Source organism: Lycorma delicatula, chromosome 2 (assembly GCF_047948215.1).
Source record: "Lycorma delicatula isolate Av1 chromosome 2, ASM4794821v1, whole genome shotgun sequence".
NCBI lineage: Eukaryota > Metazoa > Arthropoda > Insecta > Hemiptera > Fulgoridae > Lycorma > Lycorma delicatula.
Window position 1 is genome coordinate 2,199,627 of NC_134456.1, and position 16,089 is coordinate 2,215,715.

General features: G+C 31.3%; 1 long non-coding RNA gene across 2 annotated transcripts in view; it reads left to right on the forward strand.

Moving 5' to 3' along the window:
• LOC142320412 (uncharacterized) overlaps positions 1-15,635 on the forward strand; it is a 28,438-nt gene extending 12,803 nt beyond the window's left edge. Inside the window, exon 3 of one of the 2 annotated variants that reach the window (XR_012755378.1) lies at positions 15,526-15,635. This is a non-coding gene — a long non-coding RNA (uncharacterized LOC142320412). Of the gene's footprint in view, positions 1-1,641; positions 3,434-15,525 lie in introns of those variants that run through there. The other variant, XR_012755377.1, reaches the window with a different exon arrangement.
• The last annotated feature ends 454 nt before the right edge of the window (positions 15,636-16,089 follow it).

Here is a 16,089-nt window from a genome sequence, read left to right on the forward strand (position 1 = left end):
TTTTCTCATACAAAGCCTGGACCATTAAAGTCACCAAATAATAATAATAATAATTTGACTGTGGCTACATAGTTAATGTGCATGTGTGTGTAGAGGGGGGAGTGAATTAGAGGTATAGTTTATTTTTATTTTATGAATTATACAAAAAATCATAAAAGTTATGAAAAGTTATGAAAAATCATAAAAGTTGAAAATGAAGTGGTAAGGGTGTTAGATTTTGCATACATTGGAACACCAATTATCTAGATCAGGGCTTCTTAAACTTTTTTATATAGCGACCCCCTTCAAGCTTAGGAAATTTTTAACGACCCCCTCCTCCATATAATGAAATATATATTAACCGTAGATGTAGATGTAATATCGCACTATTTTACAATGTAAATAAAATAAGGATTAAAGAATACGTACCCATTCATTTCACATATATATAATTGGAAACATTGACGGGATATCGGTCGTAATAAAACACATTAAATAGAATGACATAAAACTATATATATATTTATTCAATAGAAAAAATAAACTTTTGTAACAATTTTTTTATAAGAAAACATAAAACTATATCTATATATTCAATAGAAAAAATAAACTTTTGTAACAATTTTTTTAATAAAAACATATTATTAACATCAAACAATATTAATGTGACGGATGTGATTGTTTATTTTTACACAAATAATTAAATCTAGGCTCAATTTGAGTTAGTGCAGATCGTAATAAATTTTCAACGTTTATTAAAGTTGAACGGTATTTTGATTTTATGTAAGTTAATGTGGAAAAGGCTGATTCACATAAATATGTTGTACAAAATGGCAGTAATTTGTTCATTGCCATTTCCGATAGTAGGGGATATTCTGATTTGATTTCTATCCAAAATTCATGCACAGGCACTTGAGAAAATCTAAGTCGCAAGGTAGTATCACTTGTTAATTCGGCAAATTCTTCTTGTGCTTTTAAGTTTAAAAAATTAATTTCTTCCATTTCAATTGAAAATGGATTGCAAATCCATTGTTGTGTATCGATATCATTGGGAAAATACCTATGCATGTAAACTTCCATATCCTTCAAATGATTAACTATAATTTTTGTTATAGGAGTATCTTTTTTTGAAATATTGTTACTAATTATATACTCGTCAGTAAATGGAAACATTTCGAGCGATCCACTTTCCACTCTGTTCTTCCATATAAGAATTTTTTTAACAAAGGCCTCAAGTTTATTTTTTAACATAAACATATTAACGCAGACTCCCTGCATTGATAAATTCATATCATTGATTTTATCAAAAATATCTGCCAAATAGCATAGCTTGAGAAGCCATAAATTATCTTGAAAATAATCAGCCAAATTAGAATTTTGCTCTGTTAGAAATATAAGAACTTCATCTTTTAAAGTTAATAATCGTTTCAAACTTCGACCTTTTGATAGCCACCTAACTTCAGCATGTAACAATAAACTTGTATAATCCGAATCCATATCAATGCACAAATTTTTAAACAATCGACTATTAAGTGCTCGACTTTTAATAAAGTTAATGATTTTGACTGCATCAAAAAACAGTGTTTAATTCTGGTGCAATTTTTTTAACAAGTGCCTCTCGGTGAATCATACAATGTGTAAATGTAATATGATCATTTCCAGCTTTAACAAATGCTGTAAAACCAAGATCTTGTCCGGTCATTGCTGCAGCACCGTCCGTGCACACACCAACACAATTTTTCTGTGTATATGTAAAATGAGAAGTGTTACCAAAAAAATTACTGAATTACAACAACAAAATTTTTAAAAGGCTTACTGGGTTTCAAGAAAGGGTCACGATTTAAAAAGACAGTTCATTGCGTCCTACACTGAAATAAAACCAAAAGAAAGATGTAGAGGTTTGAATGGTACAATACCAAAAGAAAATCTTTTCATTATAGTTTAAACATAAATTATGTAAAATAAAGGTGTGTAAACTGATGTTTTTAAACGTACTAGCTATATCTAATATAGCCGTAGTTAACGTAATTAAAAAGGAGAAACCTGGAGGGATTGTAGAAATGTACAAAAGAGGACGGCATACACCTGTCACTAAAACACCTGAAGAAATAATTTAGTATATAAATTTTACCCAAAAATATGAGAACCACTATTTACGCTTGTGAAAACTAAGAAACATTTTTAAGTCCCAATTTAAATGTAGAGAAATCGTATTCATTCTACCAAGAATTTTGTGCTAAAAATAAAATAGGTAAAGAAAAAGTTGCAAAAAAGTGATTTTACGTAGATATAATCAAACAAAAAATTCAACGAGCATAAACCAAATGTGCGATTCGTATTTAGTAAAATTAAAAGGTGAATCAACTTGACATGGAAAAAATCTATTCAGAGTATTCATAAATTGAACCTTAAGGAATCAGAGAAGCGGTACGAACAAAAGTAAAGATTATAAAGTTGAAATGTTGACAACTGATTTACGAAAAAAATATTTAGCAACACTACTTTTGTTAACAGACACCGGAAGTTTCTAATGCAGGAAGTTGTAGACGTTTAATTTCATAATTTGATTCCAGTGATGCGACTTTATTCTAAATGGTGTGGTATGAAATTAAAGCAAGATGTGGTAGGAATGAAATAGCTTCTTGCATTTTAAAATGGGTTGAGCAAAACATTCACAATTCAGAAATTGAAGAAATAAATAAGTTTACCTTTTTTTTCTATATTTTACACTTACATCCACAGGTAGAACGTATTAGTAATAAATTCTTGTTAAAAGGCCGTACACATATGGATGCAGACGGTGTCAAATGCGCTGATAGAAAGAGAAACAAGAAGAAAATAATGAATTCCTTAAACATATTGATACCTAAGGAGCAGCTGGTTTTCCAATGTTCAAAGAAGTATAAAGTTTTTGCAGTATGGAATTACATGATTTCAAGAATTTTAAATCACTGTACGATAAGACATCTTAAGACCCATTAATTTATTGAAAAGTTTTTAATGAGCAGCCAGTACTCCTATCACAATTTCTTCATGTTAAATTTTAGCAAAAAGGTATCGGTGAAGTATTTTATAAATATGAAACTGATGTCAGTAAAGAATTTCATTTAGATGTACTTCATGCCATTAGAATCGATCTAAAACCGATATTACTATTAAAATACAAAGACCTGATGACTCTGCTTAAGTATTTATCGTCAGAGTGTCTCATCTATTTCATCAAAATAATTTGTAAGTGAAGTAAATAACTTTGCTGAAGAAGGAAGCGATTAAAGATTAAAGTAAATATATAAGCTTTAGTCCAGCGTTGTCTAACCCAAAATCGTTACCGGATCAATGAAATACAAGGAATATGAGCAGCATGCCACAGGAAAGAGGTATAAAAGACCGGCCACCTGTTATAAGTAAATTGTTGTAACTTGCTTTTAATTTTAATATAACGTTTTCAGTGTAATAAAATAATATGTTTTAAAAAATCATGGTTTTTATTTTTTAATATAATTTTTTTTTTAGTTTTCTAATAAATTTAGTATTTATTAGTTTTCCAAATCTAAATTTATATTTTGTTTCTAACACACACACACACACATATATATATATATGTATATTATTTTAAAAATAAAATTGTTTTACAGTGAGAGTATCTTTAACTTCATAAGTTAAAAAATTGATATATGATACGGCTATAAGAGTCATCTATGAATGAATGTTATAAACAGTTTAATATAAAAAATATCCATAAAAACTGTATTACGCTGTTAAGCAGTCATAACCAATAATCTTGTAAATAAATATAGTAAATTAAAACTGCTAAATGTTATAATAAATGAATATAAAACTTGAAACTAAGTTGTTTTACAGGTTTGTAGTAATTAATGCAGTCTGTTACTACAAACAGACTGCATTAATTAAGATGATCTCATCATGAAAAACAATCAGTTGATTCAACTGATCTATTCTAAACAATTTAATGGAAATAATTTTTTTTTTTTTTATTGAATGGTTTCTGTGAAATACTATTTTTTACCTATGGTCCTTAAATAAAAGTAACTAAATTAAAAATACACTGCTTGACAAAATTTAATTTTTTGTTTATTAAATGAGAGTGAATGGCTAATTCTTATAGTATTATTTTATGCTGATTTCATATATGTTAATAAATTCTTTCTACCTGCTCATTTTTTTAACTATTTCTTTTAGATTTTCTGCTGTAATTTGCTGTAGATAGATCCCTCTTTATATTCCAACAGTAATCGGCTAACTTTTTTGGGTTCCATTTATCCTTTCTTTCTTTCTTTCTTTCTTTCTTTTTCCTGTTTAGCCTCCGGTAACTACCGTTTAGATAATTCTTCAGAGGATGAATGAGGATGATATGTATGAGTGTAAATGAAGTGTTAGTCTTGTACATTCTCAGTTCGACCATTCCTGAGATGTGTGGTTAATTGAAACCCAACCACCAAAGAACACCGGTATCCACGATCTAGTATTCAAATCCATGTAAAAATATCTGGCTTTACTAGGACTTGAACGCTGTAACTCCAAATCAGCTGATTTGGGAAGACGCGTTAACCACTAGACCAACCCGGTGGGTTGGGTTCCATTTATCCTGGTATCGTGTTTCCATTATAGATATCTACTAGTGAAAGCTTTCTCCTTTTTCATCACTAAATAGTGCCAAGATTGTTAGGGAAAAAATCCAAATGTGAATGTAAGAAATAGATTTTGAGTGATATGTTACACCCAAGTTCTTTGTAGTTTTGAAGGAGTTCACTCACAAGTTCTCTGTAATTAGTGACTTTATGTTTCCAAGGAAGTTGTTTACTACATTTTGAAATGATTTCCGTGCAGCAACCGCCAAGTCATTCAAATGCCAACGCGCTCTACTACTTTTATTATTTTGGTCTAACAAATATACCTTTCTTTATTATAGCATCGCTTATATTACAGAATTTGTTTTTTGAAAAACTCGAACTCTGCACCATTACGATCCATTGTTTTAACAAATTTTTTTAAAAACCTAGCTTAATGTGTAGTGGCAGAAGATAAATTTTTTCTGTTTTCACTAATGCCTGATAACATTCTTCTCTCCTACAGTCAGTACCTCTCTCCTTGGCCACCGGTCTTTTATGTAATGGCTTTTCCTATCTCTGCTGTCCCACTCGCACAAAAAGCAACAGAACTTAGTGCATCCAAGTCGCAGTCCAAGTAAAACCGCTACTACTTTCAGATCCCCACAAATATTCCATAAATATTTCTCATACTAAAACTTGTACTCGGTACAAGTTTCATATTTTATAAGATTCAATCATGTGAACTGCATTTGCTAAAGGTATTGATGGGTATTTATTTCCAGTGTGAAGTAGAACAGCTTTCAAATTTAGCTTTGATGAGTCAGTGGAAATTCGCCATTCGTCAGCATGATATGTCCCAAAGCTTCCATTAGAGTCCAAATCATTACCGTATACTAAGTTTTCGTACTGAGAGAAGAAATTTTCAAATTCTGACTGTCCCGGAAAATATGTATTTTAGTGTTTGGTTGTAAAAGATGCATCATTTCAGTCTTGATGTTTCTGCTTGATTGTTTGATAAATTTACATCACGAACCAGATCATTTAATTCTAACCGATTAATTAAATGGGGTTCAGTATATCTAAGGTTTGGATCTCTCTCTTTGTCGCCTGATAAGTAAGCACAAGATTCAACATTTTCATATAACTTCCATGTTTCTGGTGGTATCTGTATCTCAAATATCTTTATTACATAAAAATAACAATCTGTGGTGTGATCCTTCCGTTCTCTTCAAACCATTGGAATTGCAAATGGCATGTGATGAGATCCATTTAGCAAACCGGTCAATAATGTTACACAAGAAGCGCAGCAAATATGAGTAGCCTAAGATTTGTACCGATCACCTAATTTACATCCAAAATACAGTTCATATGACTTTTTTATCAGTGAAGTTATATTTCTTTTCTAAGACCACAGATGTAGCAGAAATTGTTTGCTGGATTAATTCAACTGCAAGACATTGTTAATGCATTGCAATAACTAATATTGTTTAAAAAGAACACTTAATAAACATACACTCACTTTACTGAACAACATATACCCCCAAATATAGAAAGCCAGCTACAAAACTGAATGTTACACACACGAGAACTCGCATTTAATTAGCATTAAAAATATTTCTCCAGTCTGCACACCAGTTAATAAGTAAATATAATGACAGAAATAACAGAGTGTATAATATGTTTATCGTAACAAGAAAATAGGAAGAATTAAGTTTTTGTTCATTTTAATCGGTGTGTAAATGATAAACACTAATGTGTAACAAATCAATGTGACAACAATTAATGGCCTGTAATAAATAATATAATAAATTATGTTCACAAAATGTCATACTTATGGAGTTAAATAAAAATGGTATTTACAACAAAACTAAGCCTGATAGAAGAATTCTGGTTTCATATTTGAAATCGGAAAAGTAAAATACTGGAAAATTGTACATAAAAGCAATTTGATTACAGCAACATCAAAACTACAATTTAACCAAACACAAATTGTGTAAATCTATGACACCAAATACTGATACTAATAGTTAATACCTTGATAAAGGTTCCATTTTTACTCTAATTTAAAGGTGAAGTGCTAGTAGCACAATGTTTCTTTATTTTATGTCTTGTTTCCTATCATTCTAAAGACCTGTTACTATGTATTTGTTTTCATAGTTTTGATTGCTCCGTAAGTTGAGTTTGCGTTAATTTTATTATTTCTTTGTATAATATATTCTCTTTAATCATTTCTATAATTTTACTATTATTTTTGTGTAATTTTCAGTCGTTTTTTTATTTCCAACTGTATCTGTGGATGTGAATGTACGTAAATAATAACAGAGTTGTTTACTATAACCTAACTAGTAATTTTTTATGCGAGTAAATGATATTCATGTTATTATTTTTATTATTTACTAGCGTCTTAAAATATTACCGATATAAAAATTAGACATTGTAAATTATAATTATTAGTTCAACAAAACCTGTTCATTATGTGTAAATGACAGTGATATAATTGAACTTTTAAATGATTTAGCCGATAGCAATTCAGACAGTGATTCTCATCATTTTCTTGGGAATATTACTGATGATGAGCACGATGAGGAACAGGATTTACAGCCTTCCTGTTCGGCTAGGTAAATGACCTCGAATATCTTTTGCTAAAAAAAAAGACAAAACATTGGGCTTAGAACAGTTATGATGTTACCATAAAGCTTTGCAACGCTCAACTATTTCCTGGTACTCCAGGAATAAACTTCCCGATCGATGACCCTGACAATGTATATTCATTATTTTTACCTAATAAATTAATTGATATTCTAGTGAACCAGACTAACCTTTATGTCAAAAATTACATAAAGGTTAAACTTATTTGTTTCTAAATAATGTGGTCAAAATAATAAGGTTTTTGTTTGTGGAAACACACTGATAATTAAGAGATGCTTTTGTTTGTAGCTGTATATATGCTATCAGAAATTACTTGGTGACCGTAAATTGAAAGTTATTAAACAAACAAGCCGCTTTTTACAACTCTTGGATTTGGAAAAATTTTATCCCATAAGAGTCACTTATGTCGCGTTTCCTCCATTTTACTGATGATAACGCTAATCCATCTCCAAAAAAATAAAACCGATTATTGAGTATCGTGTTAGCAGTTTCAAAGAAGTATACATACCAAAAAAAAAATTTAGCGAAAAGTTATTGCAATATTATAGCTATGAATATGATGTCGGTCTTTGTGCTTCTTTTAGAAATTTCCACACCGAGAAGGAATACAAAAATATTTCTTAAAATATTTTCGTACTTCAAAAACTTAAATTCATTTTAAAAAAATAATTATTTATAAATAGTTTTAAATTGAAATATAGTAACAGCTCTGTGAATTGGCAAATGCGAATGTATGTTGTGTGAACTTGATCCGATTAACTAAATTGATAAATATACATAAACTATTTTCATAAAAAATTATTTATTACCAGTTTTTAGGGTAGTGTTTATTTTTACCGTATAAGAATGGATGAAGTAACATTTCCCTTGTTCAAAATATAAAATAAAAAAAGTATTACAATATATAATTAGTAAACATAATACCTGTAATTTTTTTAAAAACAGTTGTAACTAAAGGTTTCTACAAAATAAGTGAAAGTTCTTATAAACAAAAAAATGAATTGTTAAAGACCGAGATCAATTAAAATTTGAATTTACCATCTTAGAAAATTACAAAACAATAAAAATAATTAATACTACAACAAATGAACACTCGTACAAATGCATTCAAATTCAATATTCTAGATTTAGTAATATCAAAAAGATACAAGAATATGAAGTTGATGTAAATAATGTTTATATTGTAGTATGGAATATCATCTTGAAATTATATTCAAAACTCTTCAGTTCGTACAAGCTGTATGGGTGTGTGTATATGTAAAAAATGTATTTATCTAATGGTTGAAAGTGACCTGATACGACACCAGTCACAAGTCGCTTATGAAAACAACGCAACCAACTTAAGAATTAAGTCTTATGCCAGGTTTACAAGGAAAAGTGAAGACTGGAAATAAATGGTTTCCCAAAATGCAGCTAATATTCAGCCGTGTAAGAACTTCATATAGTGAACATATATTTTTACCCTCAGAGAAAGTAATTCTGGCCGTTAATTTTAGTATCTGAGGTTTTTCAGATGTATTATAACTACAATAAAGACTGGGGCATATAAAATGTAACAACAAATTAATGTGGCCGTTGTAAAACAAGATCTTGCTGTTTTAAACCGATTTTATTTGTTTATTTAAAACATGCCACCAGGCTAGGATATGTTGTTAACGAAACTCGACAACAGAATAATGCCGGAGACAGTTTTGAGTGTTACCGAAGATAAAATGTAACCGATTCAGTAAAATAATATCAGTGTGTTAATATTTTATATTCATAGAAACATACATTTTTGTAATTTTTTTCTAGTGAAAAGATAGTGCGGTCAAAACACGTCCCCCTCTCTCTTCCGGTAACATGTACTAATGAATGCTCGCGCACAATGTACTAATGTACTCTCCACAATAGAGTCAAAACGATTGCTGTAACAAGTTGGGGGGATGGAAGATTATGTTCATTAGTTTGTTTGTCAGTACATAGAGAGATATTACTGTTAATCCTGATAAATTTTAGATATTATGGCGAGAAAGAAAAATCGATTAGCTTTATAATAATTCATAACTTTTATTGGAGTGTAAATGTTTGTGTTAAGTATAAATGTGAATTATGAAAAAAATTATATACTAACATTACGATTCTTATTTGCGTAGTAAATTATGTATCAAATCTAAGCAAATGTTGTGTTTATCAAATGCAAAAAAGTATAAAAAACCGTTTCAATATAAAATTTTCATTATTATTTTATGATCATCAGCCCCCTACACAATATGTAATGTTAAATTACATAATTTAAAATACGTATAATATGACAGATTAATACAATGTTGAGTCTTGTGTTTATAAAAATAATCCGTTTTAAAATAAAGGTGCCGAATCCCAGTCAGCCTTTGTATTTTTAACATGCTAAAATATTAATTTCATAATAAAAAAAAATTTAAATAATTTAACGTTGATATGCTGTCGATTCAAGTTTGTTAATAGATGCATTTTGACGCGTCAATTGGATATTTGTTTTGTTTTAGTAACGCGTAAGACATAACAAAGTTTTGACTCTCTAACTGGCAACGTGTAAGTCTGGCAACTCTGTCAACGGTTGCTAGGAAACCGAATCGGTTTCCGTACGTAGTAGGAAGAAGTGTGGAAGGGAAGGGGGACCCCTTCCTCACCCTCCCTCTTTTCGTCTACATACAACCGCTCAAGGTTACACAGTTAGAACACGTAAATTTATCCCTTATATTACACTGTATTTTATCAAATTATAACTAACCAAAAATATAAAATTAAACCCTTTAACACTACAAACGTTTTCATCACCGATGTATTTATTTATTTATTTATATTATTTCAATCGAAATAATATAAATGACTTACAAGCATTTTTTTCAATATTTATATTTAAGTCAAATATTGAATTCAAGACCTGTCACTTTTTTAGTGTATGAAACCTATCTAAACAATTGCTGATGGTGTTGTCTAACATGAGACTCGAACCTGACACCTTCATTTTATCAGTAGTTTTTAAAATCTTTTATTATGAATTTATATATATATATGTCAATGTAAAAAATATTTATTTGTGTAAGAAACCAATAGATTGTGATTATAATTTTTATAGTCGTTGACCATGAGATTATATACAATGTAACAGAATTGATCCCTTTAGGTTAGACATTTTTTTTTTTTTTTTTTTTTTTGAGCGACATGCGGGTAAGGCATAAATAAAGCTGTAAATTACCATTTGTGTGCAAAACGAGAATCAACTCAAATCTTCAATAAATTAATCTGTTTGTAATGATAATTCAAGCCAGGAATCAAATCTAGAATCTTAAAATTACGATTTTGGTGGTGGGAAGGAGCGATACTCAGACGGGAATACCTTGTGATCTGATGTGTGTCCAAGTTAAAATCGATCCCGAGAATTATAAAAATGTTGAACTTGATGAACTCTAAATATAACTTTTTAGCGGGGATCTGTGGTGCGAGTGGTAGCGTCTCCGCCTTTCATTCGGAGGTCCCTGGTTCGAATCCCGGTCAGATATGGCATTTTCACACGCCACAAGATTCAAAATTGTATCATTTTATTCCATCCTCTGAAGCAATGCCTAAAACGTTGGTCCCGGAGGAAAAAATAAAAATTGAACGTTTTGTACTTTTTTCTTTTCCTGTTTAGCCTCCGGTAACTACCGTTTAGATAATTCTTCAGAGGATGATATGTACGAGTGTAAATGAAGTGTAGTCTTGTACGTTCTCAGTTCGACCGTTCCTGAGATGTGTGGTTAATTGAAACCCGACCACCAAAGAACACCGGTATCCACAATCTAGTATTCAAATCCGTATAAAAATAACTGGCTTTACTAGGACTTCAACGCTGTAACTCTCGACTTCCCAAATCAGCTGATTTGGGAAGACGCGTTAACCACTAGACCAACCCGGTGGGTGAACGTTTTGTACTAAAACAGCTAATCCTACCTTACTAAACGGTATTTGTGTGTGCGCGCGCGCGCGTCCCCCTTACCTTAGCACCGAAATCTACCGATCACTAGCGGAAAATCCCATTTCGTTAGATGTCTCGTGGTGGTTAGGTGTATACTTGTGCATATTATATATATACCTAAGCGAAATATATATCGAAATTTTGGGAAAATTTAGTACTTTTTACCGGATCCTAATTTTTGGATGAAAATTGCAAATATCTCGAAAACGGTCGGTCCTAGCGCTCTGAAAACATTTTTCGACCCCCCCCCTAGTCGATACCCCATCCGCTCCCACTGGTACTAGTTGGATGATAATATTTTTAAGTGCCCCGGGGGCGGCGTTCGGGAATTGGGGATGGGGTACCACCGTCCCGGGAACCGCTCGTCCGATTTTCACGATTCAAACGGCGTATGTATCAGCAGATCGAGTCTTAAGTGTTTAACGCATCGCATACACTCTTGATCGACCGGATGTTGGTTATCCGGAAATTAAATCGTTTAGTCCTATGCTTTGATTCCACTCACCCACCGTAAAACGTGCCGATCCGATCTTTCGATAAATACGTTCAAATCTGTGCGCTAGCGCAGCTGAAAATTATAAACTTATGAAGACTAAAAAATAGAAAATTAAAAATATATAAAAAAAAGTTTTTAAAAACAACTCTTAAATTAAACGCACTAAAATGTAAAAAATTATTTTAGGACGGTATCTCAGAATGGATTTGAATGTAAGATTATGTGAAAATCTTAACTTCAAATTAAAAATTTTATGTTTTTTTGCCAATTTTTTTCTTATAAGTGATGAATGGCCTAAAGATTGGGGGGGGGGGGGGGGCAAACACGCATAAGAAAAAATTGGCAAAAACATCAAATTTTTAATTTGAAGTTATGATTTTCACATAAACTTACAATCAAATTATTTTTACTTTTAGTGAGTTTAATTTAAGAGTGGTGTTTTAAAATTTTTTTCATATTTTTTATTTATTTGTGTCATTGTTTTTCTTCATAAAATAATGAACTATAACCAAAAATCCTTTTCGGCACGCCGGAAAGCGGAGTAGATTTCAACGGTGTTAAGTAGCGTATAAAAAACGATTTCCACCTTAAATTTACTCAACGGTTACATGTGAAAAAACGTTTTATATGTAATTATCTCCCTATTACGGGAGATATATGATATTTTGTCTTCGAAACCTCATTTTTTCACCCCCTGGGCCAACGGTTGGTTATATCAAGAAACTTTACTAAGATAAGTTTTAGGCCCTTATCCAAAGAATAGTAGGAACTTCAAACGAATTCTATATTTTACTTAATAAGAAAATTATAACGATATTTTGATTTTTCGAAAAATCCCCCCATTTCCACCCCCATGGTCCGATTTTGCCCATTAAAAAACTTGACCAAGATTTTGAGTCGTTATACTTTATGTATCAATTATATATATATATATATATATATATATATATATATATATATATATATATAAATGTATGCATAAAACTTTGAACTGACGATGGTTTTGGGGTCTAAGGATGTGAATCGCGAAGATATGTCGAAATTTTCGGGAAGTCGAATCATGGTACCCATTACAATAGGAAGCTTTCTTATGAAATACCTAAAAGTAGGCACCGGAATGTACCGATCGCTAGCTGAAAATCCCGATTAGTTAGTATCAATTCCTACAGTTAAATTTCTAATTTATAACTTTTGTTATATCAATTTTCATTATTAAAAAAAATATATATATATTTTACACAAGAGGTAATCAATTTTGGACACCTAATAATGCCATTCCAAGACGCCGCCCGCTAGGGCAAACCGCCCAAAGGGCCTAGCTACGGAGACGTGCCTGAGGCATGCCCTGCAGCTAGTGAATATACAAGAACGAAGTATAAAATGTCTAAACAAATATAGATTAAACTTCACACATTACTTTGTGTTATTAATAAAAAATAGATAGAGAGCACGTTCAAGTCCTAGTAAAGCCTAGTAAGAGGGGGTGCGCGCACATTTGCATTGTAGATGTGCTAACTGTATACTGTATAGTAGTAATCAGCTAAGTTGGATAAATTTAGAAATAGTGTAATCGTTTCATTACCCCCTTACATACCATCGCTAATATTTTTTATATTCTATAATAATTTGTTCAGTTATTTTCCTTTTAAGGTGATTAGTTACTGAAAACGTTGCAGTCTGGTTGTGGAAAACTGTTCAGGTGATGTGCTTTTCATTAAAAAAAAAAATTGTATATGTAATTTAATAGGCGTACAAGGAAGTCATGTGGTGTCCACATCGGATTTTTTAATTATTTCCAGCCGATTTGTTTCATTTTACAAATATCAGCTGATATTAGCAGTGGAACTTAATTTTTATTTAGAAAATAAGACGATGTAATTTGACGTTTCATTGTTAATTATTAGTTATTTTATTATTACCGATATTAAGCATCGCTATTGTCTGCATTATGAATGGAAAACGCAATAAAATTGATCGTGCATCGCGTTTTATTACTAACACGATTTTTCCATCGTTCCAAATTTGAACGCTTAAAACTCGATAACGAAGGCGTTAACAGAAAAACGGCGTTCACCACTGTTTTTCTCGTAAAATTTTAAACCGAAATCACGTATAGTACGTCAACCTTACTATTTAAAAAATTAAGTTTGATTCAATACGGCAAAAAAAAATTAAAAACCCACCGTAATGCAGATTTTTTTTTTAACTTTGCTGAACCCCGTTTCTTTCTGCGCGCGTACACGCTTTTTTTCGAATTACAATATATTTACACGTTTTTTTTTTTACGAAGGATTCGGCGATTATATTTCTTCTTCGCTTCCGTCGCCCCAATTTAGCGAATATTTAGCTGCAGAGGCGTGCCTGTGGCTCGCCCTCCGCAGCTAGACCCTGCGGACCGGTAATCGCTAGCGCACAGATTTGAGCGTGTTTAGTGAAAGATCGGATCTGTACGTTTTAGGTCGGGTGAGTGCGATCAAAACGCAGGGCTAAAAGAATTAATTTTCGGATGACCGAGATCCGGTCGATCAAGAGCGTACCCGATGAGTTAAACGGCTAGCGCTCGACCTGCCGATACTTACGCCGTTTGAATCGTAAAAATCGGACCAACGGTTGCCGAAATATTACGGCGGCACCCCGTCGCACCCCCTCCCCGATTTCCAAATGGAGCCCCGGGGGCGCTTGAAAATATTATCGTCTGTCGGGAACCACCGGGAACGGATGGGGTTGCGTCGAGGGGGGTTCAGAAAATTTTTCAGAGCGCTAGGACCGACCGTTTTCGAGATATTTGCGATTTTCTTCCAAAAATTCGGATCCTGTTAAAAAGTACTAAATTTTTTCCAAGGCACGATATATATATATGTATATGTGCAATATATTGATATATAATATAATAATAAAACCAATTGTAAAAATTGTATTATATATTTGTATTTATAATAATATAAACAATAAATGTTTATAATAATAAATCAATTGTAAAAATTAAAATATATTTTTAAAAGAACTCGACAAAAAAAAAATTAATTTATACGTATATGTATACAGAGTGTTTCTAAAATACTGGGCTGGCAATACTTTTTCGGATTCTATTTGTAAAACTAAACGAAAAATATCCTTAGGAATGGTGATTTCTCCTTCGTTCTGCCCTGTCCGCCATTTTGTTATTTTTATATAAAAACGTATATCTCCAGTTCGGATAGAATCACTTTAATATTTGGTAAGCGTCTTAGTAATAAAATTTTAAAATTAGAAAAAAATCAGGAATTTAATACCTTCGTAAATTAAAAAACGGCGGCCACTTTATTTTTCAATCCGTTGTATCTCCGTAAATGTTCATCTTTGTTTTATCTTTGCTAAAATATTCCGCCTTTTATTGTGAACAAAATGTCATTTTATTTTTGAAAATCGGGTAACAAATAGTCAAGAGTTACGGGAAAAAATCGACGTTATAATTTTATGTGGTAATTATTACGCGAGTAAATTATTACTTAATTTGATACGTACTACAATCGACTGTAAATAAAAGCAGTTAATCGAACTGAACGTAAAGTGGAGAGACGCAAAATTACGTGATTAACAGATCTGGACTAGAACATATTCTGTCTGCTGATTTAGAGCATATTTATGTTACAATAATGCTAACTTAATGTTATTAAATACATATATATATATAAAGATAGCTAAATAAAAATAGTAAATTAACACTACTAAATATTACGATAAATGTTTATTGAGAAATAATCAGACAAAAGAATAACAGATACCTATCTAATCTGTACTAACTAATTTGATGCAAATAAAATAAATGTAGTGTGTTTTTTTTCTGTAATATATTCAATAATAAATTTCAGACCGACAATACAAACTAAGAGACATAATTTGATCGGTCTACCGATTGGTTTCTGCGAATAATGAAATGATGCTATTTTGCACCACGGTCCTCTACTAAAAGTAAGTAATGACATACAATTAATTTTCTTAATTGTACAAAATATTAATGCGAGTTTTTGAACCTGTTTTACATTAATTATTTACAGTTGCACTGTTTGTAAATGACGACAGAATATTCCAAGGTAATAATAACAGCGATAGACAAAAAAGATTGTTTTAATGTTTCTCTAAGTGCGATACCACTTCTTGAATTGCTTTTTTGTGTATATTACAGATCTGTAAATACAATTTTTCTTTTAAATAAATAATGCTTCGATAGAATTAAGGGAAAATTTTGTTAAAATATATAATTTTGCACGGCCATACCTGTGTTAGAATAATTTTGCCGATGCTTTTCTTGTATAAATAGCATCAGGCACATCCTGAATTAATGTCTAACAGTAGTCGGCTAGCATGTTAGTATTCCATTTCCCTTTATAACTTTCCATCACCTAATTGTCTTGGTGAAAACCTTCACTGTGTTC